The sequence below is a fragment of the Chrysemys picta genome, chromosome 4, assembly GCF_011386835.1.
Source record: "Chrysemys picta bellii isolate R12L10 chromosome 4, ASM1138683v2, whole genome shotgun sequence".
Lineage (NCBI taxonomy): Eukaryota > Metazoa > Chordata > Testudines > Emydidae > Chrysemys > Chrysemys picta.
This window is the reverse complement of record NC_088794.1, coordinates 112788323-112801587: the sequence shown is the minus strand read 5'-3', so window position 1 is coordinate 112801587 and position 13265 is coordinate 112788323. Positions and strand designations below refer to the sequence as shown.

Below are 13265 nucleotides of genomic sequence, written 5' to 3'. Positions count from 1 at the left end.
CTCCCTCCATACTCTTTCTTGGCAATCTCATCTGCTCACACAATTTTACCAATCTTTACACTGATGAACCACAGATTTACCTTAATCCTCTGTCTCTCCCTGCCTTTCTGACATCTCCTCTGGTTGCCTCATGGTCACCTCAGCTTCATGGGGCAAAATTGGGCTCCATGTCTTTCCTCCTAACTCATTTCCCCTTCCTCCTTTCTCTGTCACTGTGGATAGAGCACCAGCATCCTCTCTGTAATCCAGGCCTGCAACATGGGGGTCATCTTCAATTCCTCCCTGTCTCTTGCCCCATCCATCCAGGATGTGTCCAAAACTTGACACTCCTTTCTCCAGAGCAATCCAAATGCTTGTCCAGGACCTCAGCATCTCCTGCCTTGATTATTGTAACCTCCTCTCTGGCCTTCCTGACAATCACATTGTCCCCACTTAGTCCATTCAAAATGCAGCTGCTAAGATCATCTTCCTTGCTTGCCACTCTGACCTTTGTGCCACCTTTATTAATCCCTCCACTGGCTCCCCCTTGCATCAGGTTTGAGTTTCTTCTCCTTACCTTCAAGGTCTTTCTAAACTTGCCCCTCCCTCATTCCCTGCTAGTCTCTTACTGCATATCTCCACCCCCTCCAATCTGCCAACCATGCCAGCTTTGACCACCTATTTGTCTGCCTCCTCCACAGCTGGCTTTGTGCTTTCTACCACATCAGATGCCTGCCATGAGGTGACAGACCACTACCTTCTCCTTCTTCCAGTTCACCTGCAGACCCACTTCTGCTGCGATGCCTACAACACACAGGCCACCTCACTTCTCAGAATGGCAGTTGGGGATAGCTGATGTGTATCTGTTAAAAATTGTATGTGTTTTTCTTCCTTCCCCTCATATAACCCTCCTCTTTCAGAGTGTAGGCTCTTCGTGGCTCCGTATATCTGTGGATAATGCCTAGCACAATCTGGGTGCTAACGCATATAAATGAACACCAACTGTGCATCTTAGATTAATCCTGGTGGTTCCATCTTTATTTTTACTGTAAAGCACAGACTCAGCTGCTTTTTGGTAGGCGCTGCGGCAGGAGTGCGTCTTTAGGAATGATCCGGATGAAATGTGAGAGAAGGCTTGACAGATATTTTTGGACGAGGATTCCTGCCAGGAAGAGGCTGAAGGAGCAGGTCTCTAATATATCCATAGCCTGCACTTCAAAGGGTTTTAAGGGATGTCAGGGCCAGGATAGTCAATCCACTGCTTTATTGGCAGCTGACATGAAGATAATATGATCAATGTAGCTCAAACCAGCGAGTGAACAGGCTGCTGCTTTCTGAACGTGCTGCAAGGAGCGATGGAGAAGTGCTGCTGAGAGGGAATAACAATAATTGAACCTCATGGCCAGGTGGGCATGTGTTGCTCTTGCCAGGTCATGACAAGATGCTGTAAATCAGGGCAAAGCCTGTGCAAACTGCACAACTGGGAAAACATAAAACACTTTGGTACCTTGCCATCATGGTGCCTGGGGCTGACAGTGTCCTTGCAAACACCCAAAAAGCATGTCCAAAGCCCTGTGTGGTAAACGGTGCATTTCCCAGCTCCTGTCAATAATCGGGAGCCTGTGGAGCAGTTTGCACCCTCATCAGGGCCGGCGCTTCTACTAGGCGACCTTAGGCGGTCCTTCACTCGCTCCGGGACCCGCTGCCGAAGTGCGGCGAAGACGCGGAATGGAAGGACCCCCACCACTGAATGCTCAGAGGAGGAGCGCTGCCACCTAAGGTGGCAAAAACCCTGGCGCTGCTCCTGACCCTCATACGCCTGCACCAGTGGGAGCAAACAGCATCTGTAGCTTTCTGTTGGAAAAAACCACAACATGGCAAATGATAAGGGAATCCTAGAGATTAGAGCTGGGAAAGTCCTGTTCGATCACTTCTTAGTCCATCCTCTGTGGCCAGTTGCAAATCTCAAGTGTTAAGCCCCTACTGCATACTGGGGGACACTGTAGGTTCTGCAATCCTCACTGGCAGCAGCAGGAACAGAGCACAGGATCTTCTGCCCCAAAGACAGTCATTCCCCTGTTGCTTGAGCTAAAAGGGAATCCTCAGTAGCTGCTGTAGTAGGGCGTATACCTTCCATGCGTCACAGTCAGTAGAAGGCTATATGACTTCAGACACTTGAGCAGGTCTAACATCCTGTCCAGCAAGGGTCTGTAGTGACCCAGGCAGACTAGCCAGTACATTACACACTCTCTTTGTATAAGTAGGGTCTGAATGAGCTCTCCCCTGACATGTAGTAATGCACTGAGGGAAAAGACTTCAGGAGCAAACCATATTTGCACAGATATGCCTACTTTGCCTTGGAGCGCAGCATGATGGAGTTGCTTTGCCAAAATGACCAATTTGGGCTGGTTTTGGGTTTCAGATCACTCTAGTATTTGAATGCAGGGGTAATGAAGTGTTGTCATCCTTATTTTACGAGCAAAGGGCAGCAGAACTGTGCTTAGTATGCCCTGATTGATGGGGTTATCCTAAACTGAACCTCACTTGCTAAGCAGATAGAGGGGTGCCAAATCCCAATTAAGATGACAGTGGTTGGGTCAACTGTTTTTAGCTGGGGAGGAGGGGGGAGATGCTGTTGAAAGAGTTCTAGAGATCATTTGACCTGCTCCTTTCCAGTGTTTAAATGTTGAGCTAATTAGATTTAATTAAGAGTCTTTATTTCTGGGTAGTGGTTCCTGGTGCTGTTCTCACTGCTGAGCAGGTCTAGGGGCTCAGCCTTAGACCTTGTGTGGGGATAATGTTGCAGCAAAAGAAAATACAGAAACTGCATTGGCAGTGAGGTTCTCCACCGCCTGCTGATATTACTGATAGCTGAAATCACTCAGAGCTAGGTTAAGTGGTAGAACTTCAGAACATGATGTTCAGAGGGTGGTGGCAGCCAGCAGTGACAGAGAATGGCAGCCAGAGCCGTTCCTTGGGTACAGCGAATCGGAGCGACTGCCACAGGCCCCGCACTTTGATAAAATCGTGAGGAGGCGGGCAGTGAGGTGAGGTGGGCGGGCAAGCAGGGTGAGGAGGTGAACGGGAAGGTGAGCAGCAGGGGGGTGAGGAGGAGCCCCCTACCAGAACCTCCCCTTCCCACCAGCGCCTCCTGCCCATCAGCAGGCCCCACCGATCAACACCCCCCTCTCCCTCTCAGCGCCTACTGCCTGCTGCTGATCAGATGTTTTGTGACATCAGGAGGCACTGGGGGGAGGGGAGAGGAGCGAGGGCACAGTGTGCTCGGGGAAAGGGGGCAGAACTAGGCGGGGAAGAGGTGGTGGGGCATTGAGGGAAGGGGTGGAGTGGGGGCAGGGCCTGGGGGGAGCATCCCCCCCTGGCCCATTAGAAACTCGGCGCCTATGTCCTGGGCCTTGCACCTCCCTAGGGATGGCCCTGATGGCAGATAGCAGCAGAGAGACAGTGGCAGCTGGGAGCCAGCTGCAGTGGTAGCAGCAGAAGAGGCACTGATCAACAACCCGTCACCCCCCCTTCCCCCAGTGTGGGAGATGAACTGCTGTGAACGCACCGCTGAACGCTAGGTCTTCGCTAACCAAGGACAGCCAGCTGTGAGCAGGGTGCAGCAGAGGGAGTGGGGTGTGGTGTGTTAAGGGACATTCGTTTGTCAGACTTTCACACCACAAGGTGAGGAAAAGGCAAAGGACACTGCCCAACGCACAGTGGGATGGGTGTTTGCCTATGCTCATGTGCTTTTGAATCACAGTTGTGGTGGTCTCCCAAATTAATGTTGGGTCCCCTTTTTCCTTGTTCTCTTTTGTTAAACACAGATTCAGTGCTTGCGAGGTAGGAAGTATTGCCTCTTAGAGATGCCCAGGGGTGGTGTTAAGTTTTCCCAGATTACTGGGGAGGGTGGGGGGCTGAGCTAGTTCTATTTTGTATCATAAAGAGGAACCCCGAGATATTGAACCTGGCCATTGTTGCTGCCAACTCCACCTAGCAGAAGGGTTACATTTGTTTAGACAAAACTCCTTCCTGAGCATACAGGAGTCACAGTTTAGACCAGCCACTGGGCACCAGTTGTGACAATTCACAGAATTGTCTGGTTGTCCTTTATCCTGGACCCCAGAGCTGCACCTCCCCAATGGAGGCTCCTTGACTGGGATTTCTTTGACTTATTTTGTAGCAACAGTGGCACTTTCTGCCTCCCCGTCTGCTGATGAATTTATCTGAGCAGCTACACTTGGACAGCCTATAAATAACCCATGGACTGGCTTTGAGGGGAGGTGAATTCCTGTATTAAGATCCCGTATTGACTCCAGGGTGAAGGACTGGGTGACTTAATAAATAGGTCTGTTCCCTCTCTAGCCACTGTGATTCTGTGAACTCATTTCAGTGATGGGGCAGTGAGCAATTCTGCTTTACATTCTGGTACATTCCCAGTGATTAAAGCCTGTTTATTCCTTATCTGAACTGATAATGAAGGTGGATGTGAGGTTAGGCTGAATACTTGATCCTGGACCTCCTAGTATATTGCTTTGTCATCACTTTCCTTTTGAGGCTAAATCCTGCTGTCCCTTTAAGAAAGCACTCCACCATGAGGAAAACACATACATTTCCCATGTGTGCACAGATACTCACCTGGAATACTGGGTTCAGCTTCGGTATCCCTCTCTCAAAAAGGAAACAGCAGAAATAAAAGGGGTTCAGATTAGAACAGGGGTCCCCAAACTGTGGGATGCACCTCCTAGGGGAGAGCACAGAGGAGCATTCAGGGAGGCGTGGCTGAGACCCAGGCAAGCCCCCATGGGGGAGCAGGTAGGGAACGGCAGCCAGCTCCACTCCCGGCCTTGGCCCTGGCTGCTGTCCCCATGCCCAGGGTTCCACTCTCAACCTCATCCCCAGCTGTGGCCCCAGCCTCGGCCCCCTTAACCCTGTCTGCATCCTCCCTCCATCCCCAAGCCACATCCCCACTCCTGGCCCCAGCTCTGGGGCGAGGGGGCATGACCCTGAAAAGTTTAGGAAGCACTGGACTGGAGGGATGATGGTCATTAGAGGTCTTGGGCCAGATTTACAAAGGTATTTAGGCACCTAAAGATGCAGATAGGTCCCTAGTGATATTTTCAAAAACACCTGAGCAGATTAGGTGCCTAACTCCCATTGAAATCAATCTGCTTTTGAAAATTCCACCAGGCATTTATCTGCATTTTTAGGTACCTAAATACCTTTGAAAATCTGGCTCCTGTATTCTAACTTTGGCTGTACTTGTCATGCCAATAAAACTTTTGAACCTGGGTGATCATGAAAGACTGTCATGACCCCGTGTGTGTGGGAGTCCCAGGGTAACTGGCCCTTTAAGGGAAATGGGGTTAGACTCACCTGTGCCATAATTAACTGCATTCCAGCCTGAGGGAGCAGGACTAATGGGGTCAACATGGAGAACAACATCTGGGCCTCATTAAAAAAAATAAAAAGGCCTGAGAGAGAACGTGAGGAGGCAGCTGTGAGAGTGACCCTGCAGGGAGCAGGTTAGGTTCCTGTGGGAGATCTTCAGATAGGGCCTGTAAAAGAAGCAGGGAGGGCCCTGGGAGAAGTTGCTACTGTCCAGGGGGAGGTGAGGCCATGGGAATCCTGTCAGGAAGAAAAGGAAGAAGGCCCCAGGAGAGCTCTCAGCTAAAAGGAGCAAAGATGAGCTTTGGGGGAATAGGGGTGGAGAGCAGCAAACGTCAGTGAATTGTTGATTGAGAGAGGGACATCAGGGAAGGCATCCAGAGAGTCCGCTCTCTACAACTGACCTGGAAGGACTTTAATGTAACCCTGATGGGACAAGAGCTGAGAGCCCAGAAGGCCGGCTGAATAAGAGCCCAAGAGGGTGGAAATGTGGTGTGTTTAGATGTTTTGTTCAGTTGGACTTTTGTTACCCTGAAAGGTGACTGAACTGGCTGGAGGGCTACGGCATGGAAGATGCAGACTTTAGCAGAACCAGCACAGCAGGAATAAGGGTTGCTAGAGGAGAAGGACCCCAGCAGTGCCATGCTCTGAAGCCAGGGGTTGACTCTGGTGGTAAGTTCACCCTATCACAGTGCCTACATCAGGGGTCTGTTTAAAATTGAGCTCTCTGTGTTTTAAATAACACAAGGGCTCAGTTGTGAGCTGGCCTATGTGCTCTGGCAGTGGAGTGAGGGGGCTCCCTGCACTGTGGGCCACATTGTGGTGGGAAAGGCAGCCTCCATGGTGCTGCTACTCACCTTCCCATGCAGGTGGGTTGGGCCAGGCATAGGCAGGCAAGGATGGGGAATGGGTGGAGCCTTGGCATTGGGGGAAGTAAGCTGCTCTGGGAAAAAGGCATAGTGCAGTTTGTTTTGCCCGGGAAGCAGGGGCTGAGTTGTGACTGGCTAAGCAGTTACTGCCTCTTAGTCTGGGCAGTTTGCAAGAGGCCTGTCTCTCCCTAGATATTTAAAATAAGCTCAGGGCAGGTTAGGTGGCTTCAGGAGAAAAGTGATGCTGTTTGTAATGATGGATTTGAATCCTTGATTCTGTAGTGATGGGAACATTAGAAATGCATCCATGGGTTAAGGAGATCTAGATGGGATTGTAAAGCATTTTTTACCTTTTCAAAGAAAGTACTTTCCAGTTTGCATCTTCTCAGATGGCTCCAAAATAATCTCTTTGTTTGATTGATTCTGGCACAGTCCATCCAAACTATTACCTTTTGCCCTGCACACTTGCATTTTGGAGAACTGAAATACTTCCCTGTTTGTAAATGATTTTTATTCTGAGGTTGAGCCAGCTATTGATATAGCTAAAATCCATAGCCACAAAAATGGGCCGAAAGTTCAAACAGCTGAATAGACTTCATGCATGGCTTGCTGTTGCAGTTGAATATCTAAAGGAAAACAAACTCACTGGCTGGCTCTCCTTAGAATAATCCCCCAACAATAGCTCTGCTTAGAAAGGAATTTCTGAGTTGCTCTGAAGGAAGTGTGGTACCACAGGGTTGCAGATGATATTATTGGCATCTGTCTAGCTCTATTGTTATCCTGGGGGTTACAGAGAAACCTGAATCCCTATTGTCTATTGCGACTTTGTCTGTACAAAGTGCAAGCTGGTCTCCATATTGGAAGAGAAGGTTCGAGGGCTGGAGAAACGAGTATCGACTCTGCGTTGCATAAGGGAAAATGAAGATTTCCTGGACAGACGTCAGGAGATGCTTCTACGGCCACAATGTTCTGAAGATTCAGAGCAGGCGCAGCAGGGACAGAAGGATTGTGAAGAGGTTTGGCAGCATGTGACCTCCAGAAGGAGAAAGAGGAGCGTCCATGCACCAGCAATGGACATACAGGTGAGCAATCGTTTCCATGTTCTCTCTACAGGTACTAATGCGGAGAGTGGACTAGATGACCCATCTGAGGGAAGGGAGCAGAAGGAGACTCCACCGATTGGAAGGCAAAAGATGCACTGTCCTAGGGATGGGGGTTCCACGACCACCACTCCCAAGAGGAGGAGGAGGGTGGTGGTGGTCGGGGACTCCCTCCTCAGGGGGACTGAGTCATCTATCTGCCGCCCCGACCGGGAAAACCGAGAGGTCTGCTGCTTGCCAGGAGCTAGGATACACGATGTGACGGAGAGACTGCAGAGACTCATCAAGCCCTCGGATCGCTACCCCTTCCTGCTTCTCCACGTGGGCACCAATGATACTGCCAAGAATGACCTTGAGCGGATCACTGCAGACTACGTGGCTCTGGGAAGAAGGATAAAGGAGTTTGAGGCACAAGTGGTGTTCTCGTCCATCCTCCCTGTGCAAGGAAAAGGCCGGGGTAGAGACCGTCTAATCGTGGAAGTCAACGAATGGCTACGCAGGTGGTGTCGAAGAGAAGGCTTTGGATTCTTCGACCATGGGATGGTGTTCCAAGAAGAAGGAGTGCTAGACAGAGACGGGCTCCACCTAACGAAGAGAGGGAAGAGCATCTTTGCCAGCAGGCTGGCTAACCTAGTGAGGAGGGCTTTAAACTAGGTTCACCGGGGGAAGGAGACCAAAGCCCTGAGGTAAGTGGGGAAATGGGATCCTGGGAGGAAGCACAAGCAGGAGAGTGCAAGAGGGGAGGACTCCTGGCTCATGCTGAGAAAGAGGGACGATCTAAGTGCCTATACACAAATGCAAGAAGCCTGGGAAACAAGCAGGGAGAACTGGAAGTCCTGGCACAGTCAGGGAACTATGATGTGATTGGAATAACAGAGACTTGGTGGGATAACTCACATGACTGGAGTACTGTCATGGATGGATATAAACTGTTCAGGAAGGACAGGCAGGGCAGAAAAGGTGGGGGAGTTGCATTGTATGTAGGAGAGGAGTATGACTGCTCAGAGCTCCGGTATGAAACTGCAGAAAAACCTGAGTGTCTCTGGATAAAGTTGAGAAGTGTGAGCAACAAGGGTGATGTCGTGGTTGGAGTCTGCTATAGACCACCAGACCAGGGGGATGAGGTGGACAAGGCTTTCTTCTGGCAACTAGCAGAAGTTGCTAGATCGCAGGCCCTGGTTCTCATGGGAGACTTTAATCACCCTGATATCTGCTTGGAGAGCAATACAGCGGTGCACAGGCAATCCAGGAAATTTTTGGAAAGTGTAGGGGACAATTTCCTGGTGCAAGTGCTGGAGGAACCAACTAGGGGCAAAGCTTTTCTTGACCTGCTGCTCACAAACAGGGAAGAACTAGTAGGGGAAGCAAAAGTGGATGGGAACCTGGGAGGCAGTGACCATGAGATGGTCGAGTTCAAGATCCTGACACAAGGAAGAAAGGAGAGCAGCAGAATACGGACCCTGGACTTCAGAAAAGCAGACTTTGACTCCCTCAGGGAACAGATGGGCAGGATCCCCTGGGAGAATAACATGAAGGGCAAAGGGGTCCAGGAGAGCTGGCTGTATTTTAAAGAATCCTTATTGAGGTTGCAGGAACAAACCATCCCGATGTGTAGAAAGAATAGTAAATATGGCAGGCGACCAGCTTGGCTAAACAGTGAAATCCTTGCTGATCTTAAACGCAAAAAAGAAGCTTATAAGAAGTGGAAGATTGGACAAATGACCAGGGAGAAGTATAAAAATATTGCTCAGGCGTGCAGGAGTGAAATCAGGAAGGCCAAATAACACTTGGAGTTGCAGTTAGCAAGAGATGTTAAGAGTAACAAGAAGGGTTTCTTCACGTATGTTAGCAACAAGAAGAAAATCAAGGAAAGTGTGGGCCCCTTACTGAATGAGGGAGGCAACCTAGTGACCGAGGATGTGGAAAAAGCTAACGTACTCAATGATTTTTTTGCCTCTGTCTTCACGCACAAGGTCAGCTCCCAGATTGCTGCACTGGGCAGTACAGCATGGGGAGAAGGTGACCAACCCTCTGTGGAGAAAGAAGTGGTTCGGGACTATTTAGAAAAACTGGACGTGCACAAGTCCATGGGGCCGGATGCGCTGCATCCGAGGGTGCTAAAGGAGTTGGCGGGTGAGATTGCAGAGCCATTAGCCATTATTTTTGAAAACTCATGGCGATCGGGGGAGGTCCCAGATAACTGGAAAAAGGCTAATGTAGTGCCCATCTTTAAAAAAGGGAAGAAGGAGGATCCGGGGAACTACAGGCCAGTCAGCCTCACCTCAGTACCTGGAAAAATCATGGAGCAGGTCCTCAAGGAATCAATTATGAAACATTTAGAGGAGAGGAAAGTGATCAGGAACAGTCAGCATGGATTCACGAAGGGGAAGTCGTGCCTGACTAACCTAATTGCCTTCTATGATGAGATAACTGGCTCTGTGGATGAGGGGAAAGCAGTGGATGTGTTATTCCTTGACTTTAGCAAAGCCTTTGATACTGTCTCCCACAGGATTCTTGCCGCCAAGTTAAAGAAGTATGGGCTGGATGAATGGACTGTAAGGTGGATAGAAAGCTGGCTAGATCGTCGGGCTCAACGGGTAGTGATCAATGGCTCCATGTCTAGTTGGCAGCTGTTTTCAAGTGGAGTGCCCCAAGGGTCGGTCCTGGGGCCGGTTTTGTTTAATATCTTTATTAATGATCTGGAGGATGGTGTGGACTGCACTCTCAGCAAGTTTGCAGATGACACTAAACTAGGAGGCGTGGTAGATACACTAGAGGGTAGGGATCGGATACAGAGGGACCTAGACAAATTAGAGGATTGGGCCAAAAAAAACCTGATGAGGTTCAACAAGGACAAGTGCAGAGTCCTGCACTTAGGACGGAAGAATCCCATGCACTGCTACAGACTAGGGACCGAATGGCTAGGTAGCAGTTCTGCAGAAAAGGACCTAGGGGTCACAGTGAACGAGAAGCTGGATATGAGTCAACAGTGTGCTCTTGTTGCCAAGAAGGCTAACGGCATTTTGGGCTGTATAAGTAGGGGCATTGCCAGCAGATCGAGGAACGTGATCGTTCCCCTTTATTCGACATTGGTGAGGCCTCATCTGGAATACTGTGTCCAGTTTTGGGCCCCACACTACAAGAAGGATGTGGAAAAATTGGAAAGAGTCCAGCGGAGGGCAACAAAAATGATTAGGGGTCTGGAGCACATGACTTATGAGGAGAGGCTGAGGGAACTGGGATTGTTTAGTCTCCAGAAGAGAAGAATGAGGGGGGATTTGATAGCAGCCTTCAACTACCTGAAGGGGGGTTCCAAAGAGGATGGAGCTCGGCTATTCTCAGTGGTGGCAGATGACAGAACAAGGAGCAATGGTCTCAAGTTGCAGTGGGGGAGGTCCAGGTTGGATATCAGGAAAAACTATTTCACTAGGAGGGTGGTGAAACACTGGAATGCGTTACCTAGGGAGGTGGTGGAGTCTCCTTCCTTGGAGGTTTTTAAGGCCCGGCTTGACAAAGCCCTGGCTGGGATGATTTAGCTGGGAATTGGTCCTGCTTTGAGCAGGGGGTTGGACTAGATGACCTCTTGAGGTCCCTTCCAACTCTGATATTCTATGATTCTATCCTTATATGACCCTGGTTCCCTGGTGTGGCCTGTAGCTATTGTATTTTTATCAGTTTGTCACAGGGGATCTTGCCTCCAGTCTTGAAAGAATTCTTCTGTTAATCCAACCCTCTCAAGGTATGTCAGCAGTTGAAGTGAGCAACCAGATTTCCACTATGGATTTCATGCAGCACATCAGTGCTATTGGCAACGGTACTTGGTCCTTAGCAGAGAGAGGTGCTGTTCTCAATGTGCTACAGTTACTGTAGAGGTGGCACTTCAATTCTAAGACTCTATTTTCAGTGGCTTATCTCTTTTGGAAAGATTACCCTTCGGGCTGCAGTTTCTCCTGCTTGTTCTTAGGCCAAAGGTGATGTGTCTTGTAAAGTTTGATTAAAAATTGGCTTGGCTGGCTTTTGAGTTATTCAAAGAGGAGGAAAGTGTCTTCACCACAGACATCTTCCAGATGCTTCTTTTCCTTCCTGTCTTTGATACAATAACTCCAGTGAGTTCCTTGCCAGCTCCATTTTCCTCACCTTGACAAGCCCTTGTGAAGCACTGCCTGTGGAGAGACTGCAGCCTTCTCTGTGCCCACAACCTTGTTCCCTGACTGGTACCTCGTTTGTGGTTCCCTCTCCTGAGGGTGCCAAACAGCAACTCACTAAAGAAGGCTCTAAACCCAGTTTTCTTTGCTTGCAGTGAAGTTTCGGTACCAGTGGTACAGAAACAGAGGGAAAATGCTCAAGGACAGGTGAAATCACTCACTCCGCAGCCTACAGGAGTCCTTTGGACAGCACTGTTAAGCTGCCACAGAGTTTAGCTACAGAATATTAACTTCCCTGAGGGGAAATAGTCATTTCTCCCTCAGCCTGAAACTGCACATCTGGCCCCCTGACATCTCAGTGTGTCTCAGTTATGTGTGCCAGAGAGTGGCTGAACCTCCCTCCACCCTTTCCCTGGGATCCCCCAGCCTTTTCCCACAATGGTTGTTCCCCAACAGTTATTCCCATCCCACTACTTTTCATCCCCCTTCTATCTAATCTGAGTGCTGAGTCCTTGGAGTGGGGTTAGTAGTCAGTGCATGTGGCTTCTGGAGCGCTGAGCTCTCTGTGTTCCCTAAGTGACCGAAAGCGATAGCAGAAAAAGCTGACTGAACTCAGTGGCCCTGATTTTGTCACTCACACAGTAATTGCTGTGGCTCACATCCAGGCTAATGTTGTACTTCGAATCAGAGAATCACAGTCCAACCCCCTGCCAAGAGGCAGGATTTGTTGTGTCTAAACCATCCAAGACAGGCTCCTTTTGAAAACCTGAAGGAAAGCAGGAGACTGACTAAAATCCTACATACTTACCCATGTTATAGATGGTGCGGTTGATCTAAGTAAAGGATATGGATCTGGGTTGTTTAATCCTTGACTGAATCCTGGCACAGAGAGATGGTAGCCAGGCCTTGGGGTGGGGAAGAGATAGGGAAGAGTTTGGTGAATGGTTTGAGAGGTGCAAGCTATGAGCTGCAGGGACTCGATCCATAACAGAGAAAATCAACGCTATCCCAGAGGGAAGCTACAAATCCAGTCTTCTCCTTTCTCCCTGACTTTTTCCTCCTTGTATCCTGCCTTTTCCTCTTTTGTCTTCTTTCTCTCTTCCCTTCCTCCCTTTCTGTCTATTTCTTCTGCTCTCCCAACCTCCTCCACAGGGAGAGAGCTCAGGATAACTTTGATTCACAGGATATCCACCAAGCTGAGCACAGTGGAACGTGTGTGGGGAAACCAGGAAGGCCTGATGGGTCACAGGCCACCAGAGTGAGCATGGCACAGAGGTCATAGGATTGAGGGGTGGCGAAATTGGACTCTGGTAGTAAGCAGGGCTGGCACTTCCACTAGGCGACCCTAGGCGGTCGCCGAGGGTGGCAGGATTTGGGGGGCAGCATTTTGCCATCCTCGGTGGAAATTTGGCAGCGGGGGTCCTTCTGCTCCAGGTCTTCGGCAGAAATTCGGCGGCGGGTCCTTCACTCACTCCGGGATCCACCGCCGAAGTGCCCCGAAGACGTGGAGAGAGGAAGGACCCCTGCTGCCAACTGCTCAGAGGAGGAGCGCTGCTGCCTAGAGCGGCAAAAACCCTGGCACCGCTCCTGGTTGTAAGCTTATTGTGATGAAACTGAGGGTATCTGAAGACTTGTCGGGGAAACTCTAAGTGGTTTACAATTTACCAAGGGTTGTGGTGGATTCTCTATCATTGACAACTTTTAAATTAAGATTGGATCTTTTTGAAAGGGTATGCTCTAGAAATCATTTTGGGGAAGTTCTCTGGCCTGTGTTACATAGGAAG

At 49.6% G+C, this 13265-nt stretch overlaps 2 protein-coding genes across 6 annotated transcripts in view; one reads left to right on the top strand and one right to left on the bottom strand.

The window, feature by feature from the left end:
- BBOF1 (basal body orientation factor 1) overlaps positions 1–13265 on the bottom strand; it is a 1057902-nt gene that overhangs the window by 652258 nt on the left and 392379 nt on the right. The gene's annotated exons all lie outside the window — the stretch shown is intronic.
- The window catches only part of SYNDIG1L (synapse differentiation inducing 1 like), a 108891-nt gene that overhangs the window by 51438 nt on the left and 44188 nt on the right, over positions 1–13265 (top strand). Inside the window, exon 1 of one of the 4 annotated variants that reach the window (XM_024102150.3) lies at positions 5899–6039. The exons of the other annotated variants lie outside the window; for them this stretch is intronic. The gene's annotated coding sequence lies outside the window, so the exon portion shown is untranslated. Of the gene's footprint in view, positions 1–5898; positions 6040–13265 lie in introns of those variants that run through there. 4 annotated transcript variants of the gene reach the window in all.